The following is a 7,100-nucleotide window of genomic DNA, read 5'->3' as shown; positions in this document are numbered from 1 at the left end:
TCCTTGGAGGCAAGGATTCTGGGGTTGCTTCTCACATACTTTAGACATGTTGTAAGAAAGAACAGATCCTTGGAGAAGGACATCATGCTTGGGAGGGTAGAGGGACGGCGCAGGAGGGGAAGACCCTCTGTGAGGTGGATTGATTCAGTGACTGTGGTAATCAGGATTGGTGTGTCAGAGGCAGTGCAATTGGCATAGGATAGAGCAGGGTTTAGGGCTGTTGTATATAGGGTCGCTATGAGTTGCAAGCAACTTGACAGCACATAATAACAACAACAACAACAACAACAACAATAATAATAAGGGAAGAAGTTGAAGCTGCATTGGATGTATTGTCAAAAAATAGATCCCCGAGAATAGATGGGATACCTAATTACGTGTTTTAACTAAGAAATGCAGCGCTGAGTGTGCTCACCAGTCTATGCTAGGAAATTTGAAGGATAGCTGTCTGATCAACCAACAGGAAAAGATCCATATTTGATCCCACTACCAAGAATGTTGATTCAAATGAATGTGTAAATTATTGAATGATAACATTAGTATCACATGCATGCAAAATAATGCCAAAGATCTTTCAAAAACAGCTAGAACTGTACAACCAGAATTTAAATAGACTGTGGAACTAAGGATATAACTACTGATGTCAGATGGATCCTGGCTGAAAATAAAGTATACCACCAGAATAATATCTATTTATGTTTTATTAACTATGTAACAACACTTGACTGTGTGGAACATAAGTTGTGGCTATCGTTGAGGAGAATGGAAGTACTAGAGCATGTAATTATGCTCATGTAAAACCTAGGGTGCTCTGGTGTTCTAGTGGCAAAAAGTTGTGCTGCAAACCCATAGGCATGCAGTTCTAATCCACCAGCTGCTCAAAGATAGAAGGATGGACAATTCCTCTCATGTGATTAACTCACTCTGAAAACCCACTGGAGTGTGGGCTATGGGTCGATTCCAACTCTACAGTACACAACAACATGCCAAGAAGCTGTTTACATGGTTTAAAATGAGAAAAATATGAGTGAGGGTTATATCCTCTCTCCATACTTATTCAATCTCTATACTAAGCAAGTTAATTGAGAAACAGGACTCTATGAAAACAAATGTGGCATCAGTACAGGAAGATTCATTAATAACCAATGTTTTGCAGGTGATATAATGTTGCTTGCTGGAAGTGAGAAGGACTTGAAGAACTGGTTGCAGAGTATCACAGAATGCAGGCTTCAGTATGGATTGCATCTCACTGTCAAGAAAACAAAGAATCTTACCACTTGACTGATAGGCAATATAATGACGGATGGAGAAGAGATGAAAACTGTGAACAACTTAATCACACTGGTATCCACAATTATCACTGCACTGAGAAAATCTGTAATTAGTGACCTCTCTAAGTTATTGAAGTGTAATGATGTCAGTTTGAGAAGTAAGGTGGGTCTGATTCAGGTCATGGTCTTTCAGATCACTTGTTATGTGTCCAAGAGCTGGACAATGAATAAGGATGATATAATTGATGCCTCTGAACTATGGTGTTGGAGAAGAGAACTGAATATCCCATGGATGGTAAAAGAACAAATATGTCTTAGAGAGGGTGCAGCTAGATTGCTTTTGGAGACAAGGATGACAACACTTTGCTTCAAGTACTTTGGACATGTTGCTAGGAGGGGCTCTTCCTCAAAGAGGAACATGATGGTTGGAAGGGTGAAGAATCAGTGAAGGAGAAGACCCCTTACCAGGTGGATTGACATAATGATTGCCACAATGGGTTCTAATATGTGCCAAAGAGTGAAGATGGCACTAGATAGGACAGGGGTCAGATGTGTTGTTCATAGGCTCACTAAGTGTTGTGCTCAACTCTTAGTGTTGTGCTCAAGTCAACAACAAGACGAAATGAGGATTGGAAACTCTGGTGATCTTGTGAGTAAGGGAGTCACAATATGAGTCCAGAGATGCATGATACAGACTACAAAATTGTGGCTAATCTTAAGAAGAGTTGGAATATCAGAACACTTGATTGTGATCTTATGAAACTGATACTTGGATCATGAGGCAGTAGTCAGAACAGAGAAAGGAAACACTGTGTGGTTCAAATTTAACAAAGAAGTGCATCATGAATGAGTCCTGTCTCCATACCTTTTCAATCTATATGCAGAACAGATTATTTGAGAGGTAGGACTTTATAACGAGGAGTATGACATCAGGATTGGAGGAAAACTCATCAACAATAAACGTTATGCAAATGATACAATCTTACTTGCCATAATTGAGGAGGACTTGCAGCATTTGCTGTAGAAGGACAAGGACTTTAGTCTTCAGTATGAATTGAAGTTTAATATCAAGAACACAAACATTCTCACCACTCGGTCAATTGGCAGCACCATGAAAAATGAGGAAGAGATTGAGGTTGTTACATTTCAGCTCCACAATCAACACTCTTGGCACCAGCAGCCAGGAAATCAAAAGACAAATTGCATTAGAAAAATATGCTGTTAAGTACTTCTCTAGAGTATTGAGAAACAATGATGTCAGTCTAGAGACTAAGGTGCACCTAATCCAGGCCATGGTCTTTGCAATTGCAGGCTATGCATCAGAAAGCTGGGCAGTGACTAAGGATGACAAAAGAAGAATTGATTCTTTTGAGTTGTGGTGCTAGAGAAGAGCATTGAACATATCATGGATTGCCAGGAGAACAAATAGGCCTGTCTTGGAGAGGGTGAAAAAAAGTTTCTCACTGGAAACAAGGATTTTGTTGCTCCATGTCACATACTTTGGGCATGCAGTGAGGAGGGACTAGTCCTTGGAGAAGGAAATCATGCTTGAAAGAGTGAAGGGACAACGCAGGAGATTAAGACCCCAGATGAGATGGATTGGTAGGATAACTGGGACAATGGCATTGTTGTTGTTATTAAGTGCCGTCAAGTGGTATAGCCACCCTATGAATGAAAGACCTGAATACCTATACAAATTTTGTCCTTTCTCCAGGTTCATAGGTTTTCCAGAGGGAAGGCACTCCTGCTTCTAGTTTAAGTATAAGAAAATATAATAAATTTGCTGTTATATGTTAGAAATAAGAATAAGGAATGTGTAGGAATTTACTATGTTATGTTAGAAATAAGAATAAGGAATGTGTTTGTTGTTGTTTCCCTCCAAGTCGAGTATAGCTCATAGTGACTATGAACAAAGATTCCTGAAGCCCCTCTATAACTATCAAAATTTATCAAAGTTCATTAAGTTTCTGGAGGCATGTTGTTTAGGAAGAGGATGCCACTCCTGCTTCCAAATCTGTCATAGAAAGAAATGTGTAGGAAATAGTTTAAGATGCCCGAACAGACCCTTAATAGCCATTAAGCTTCACTGACCACAACATGTGTAGATACTTGATAAGGATTTGTGACTTATTATACCTATGTTACCAAAGGAATGCAACTGGTATAGAACGTGTTTGGTCAAACCCATGTTGTTTTTGAAAAAATGTGATTGGTTATACAACTTGTTTTGAAAATAATATGGTTGGTAAAACCCAAAGTTTTATTGTTGTTATTCTTAATATTATTTGTTGAATATAATGAAACCCAAAAGTTTGAATGTCATTAGTTGAATATGTAATACTCCTCAAAAGTATATAAATTCTGGATTCCAACTAAAACTTCACTTCTGCTGAACACAATGAGCTGAACACTGAAGACCCAAAGACTGTTTTCAGAACCAAAGACCCAAAGGCTCTTTTCAAAACCAAGGACTCTGGCCTACACTGATGGAGACAGCAGAGGATTATGCCCACACGAATGGACATGAGCTGCTGAGACATTGAGGATCCTACATCAAACTACTGAACTAACCAAGAACCAATGAACATGAGAGGCAAAAGAAGGAGACAAGTTGGGATCCCAGGGGTGAGTGTTCACCACTGTTAATGAATCAATATATAGTGATTAATTTATGAATTACAATGTGATAAATTGCAATTAACTGTCTAATGTTTGCTTTGAATTAATGAATCAATATGTTGTGATGAATTTATGAAGTGAAATATAGATAAATTACAATTGATTATTACTATTAATTAATCAATAAATTAAAATTGGCTTTTAAAATATGTCTATGGTTAATTACATAGGGTTTTCAGAGGCCTGCTATTTCAGAAGTGGGTGGCCAATCCTTCTTCCTAGTCTGTCTTAATCTGAATGTTTAGGAGTATCTGACAGACAACAATTTGTGGAGCAATGAAAGATAATAGCATTGATTTCACATGCAAGCAAGATTCTACTGAATATTATCCAAAAATGACTGGAACAGTACATCAGCACAGAGCTGCCAGAAGTCCAGGCTGGGTTTAGAAGGGGTCGTGGTACTAGGGATGTTGTAGCTGATGTTAGATGTATCTTAGCTGAAAGCAGAGAATACCAGAAGAATGTCTATCTGTGTTTCATTGATTATGCAAACACATTTGACTGCGTGGATCATAACAAACTGTGGCTGACTCTGAGAAGAATGGGAATCCCAGAACATTTAATCGTGCTAATGTGAAACCTATGCTTGGACCAAGAGGCAGTCGTCAGAACAGAGCAGGGCAACACTGAATGTTTCCAAATTGGGGAGGGTGTATGCCAGGGATGTGTCCTATCTCCATACCTTTTCAACCTGTATGCAGAGCAGATGATCCAAGAGGCTGGGCTCTATGAGGAGACATGCGGCGTTAGGATTGGTGGACGATTTATCAACAATCTGTGTTACGCAGATGACACAATAGGATTGGTGGACGATTTATCAACAATCTGTGTTACGCAGATGACACAACCCTGCTCACTGAAACTGAGGACAACCTCATGCACTTGCTGCTGAGGGTCAAGGACTGCAGCCTTCAGTATGGACTGAGTGAGGCTCAATGTCAAGAAGACAAAGATTCTCACCACTGGACCAATTGGTAGCATCAGAATGGATGGCGAAGAGATTGAGATTGTTCACAGCTTCAGTTTGCTCGGTTCCATGGTCAACATCTTGGCACCAGCAGCCAGGAAATAAAAAAACATATTGGGATGGGAGAGTCTGCTGTTAGGGACATCTCTAAAGTACTCAAGAGCAACGGTGTCTCTCTCTTTGGAGACGAAGGTGCTCCTGATACAGGCCATGGTCTTTGCCATCACTTGTTATGCATCAGAGAGCTGGACAATGACCTGGGAGGACAGAAGTAAAATTGACGCCTTTCCGCTGTGGTGCTGGAGAAGAGTATTGAATGTACCATGGACTGCCAAGAAAACAAACAGATTCATCCTAGTGAGGGTTAAACCAGGCTACTCCTTGGAGGCAAAGATTCTGGGGCTTCGTCTGACATACTTTGGGCATGTTGCAAGGAGAGACAGGTCTTTAGAGAGGGACATCATGCTGGTAGAGTAGAGGGACAGCGCAGGAGGGGAAGACCCTCTGTGAGGTGGATTGATTCAGTGACTGGGGTAATCGAGATCAGTGTGTCACAGGCAACGCGATTGTCACAGGATAGAGCAGGGTTTAGGGCTGTTGTACATAGGGTCGCTATGAGTCACAAATGACTCAACGGCACATATCAACTACAACAACAACAACAACGGTTAATTAATTAAGGCTCAAGGGTCATGACAACAGGCGATAGAGGAAGTGGGAAACAGAGCCACTGATGGAGCTATTTGTGTTAGAAGTTATAGACAGGTACACAACAGCTAATTAAGGAAGCTCTGGTGATCTAGTGGCAAGAAGCTGTGTTGTAATCTCAAAGGCATGACGTCTGAGGCCATCAGCTGCTCCAAGGAAGAAGGATGGGGAATCTCCTCCTGTGAGATTACTGCTTCTGAAATCCCACCAGAAGGTCAGTTATGGATCAGTTTCTTCTCTCCAGTACACAACAGACAATGTATCTAGGTAAGCATTTGGAACTACATTGACCTGAGTCTTTTTATAAATACTCTGATGTTAATCTTAGCAGAGTAAATTATGAAAACAATGACACAAACCGACTGTAAGCAATAGATCTGAAACGTAAATTGTCCTGCACTATCACCAACTCTATCATACTCAAGCACATTGTTAAAGTTACTTTGTCTAGCCATCTCTATGAGGGTCTTCCTCAATCTCACAGACCTTGTTTTTGCTTCTAAGGACCACCCCACTTAAATGTTTTCCAATTTGAATTTCTTTGTCCAATTTTGTTCTTTTAGTATACTTTGTTTTTGTTGTTAGGTACCACTGAGTCAAGTATGACTCAGTGATCCTATGAACAAAATTTCTGAATCATGTTCTATTCTGTGCCATCCTCACATTCTTTGACACATAGACTATTTAATATCAAATATTCTTTAACAATATCACAATTAAAATGTTTTGCTTTCTTTTGAGGATTCTTTACCCAGTGTCCAACTTTCTGAGTCACACAAAACAATTGAAAATACTTGATATTGTATACCTTAGTCTTTACACTGATACACTTGGTCTTTAGCACTTTGGAAAGATATTTGAGAACTATTTGTTTTCCCAATGAAACAAAACATTTCACTTGTTTTTAAATTATTGCTAGCATGATGTTAGATTGAATTCAAGTAAAATGAAGTCATTGACAATTTAAACCTTTTCTCTATCATTACGTTGTCTTTTCGTCTGATGGTGAGGACTTTATTTTTCTTGGACCATTTAAGTTTTACTTTCTTTAAAGATGATGTCCTTGATGTTATTCCACAACTCATTTGATCATTAGTATTCAAGGTCTCAAGTTTACTTTTAAAATGATTTTTACAACCAGTTGAGATATACTCAAGGTCATACTTTGGTTCATTAATGTCTTTTTATTTCCTTCACCTTCAATTTGAACTTGCTTAGGAATAGTGATGATCTGTTCTATAGTCAGTCCTAGTTCTGATACTGAGCTTCTCTGATGTCCTTGTTTGTTCATATTAATAAGAAGGGTGAAAGAACAGAATGTAGAAATTTTACTTATTATTAATATCAATAATATCAATACACAATATCATTACTATCACATGTACAGTATCAAGGGTCTATTCTTCAAAACTGCTTTAATGGTCTCTGACCATTAATGCTTTGACTTTGCCATATAGATGGTAAGGAATATG

Source organism: Elephantulus edwardii, unplaced genomic scaffold (assembly GCF_000299155.1).
Source record: "Elephantulus edwardii isolate Elephantulus edwardi_28Jun2011 unplaced genomic scaffold, EleEdw1.0 scaffold00082, whole genome shotgun sequence".
NCBI classification, from domain to species: Eukaryota; Metazoa; Chordata; class Mammalia; order Macroscelidea; family Macroscelididae; genus Elephantulus; species Elephantulus edwardii.
Note: the sequence above shows the minus strand (reverse complement) of the source record.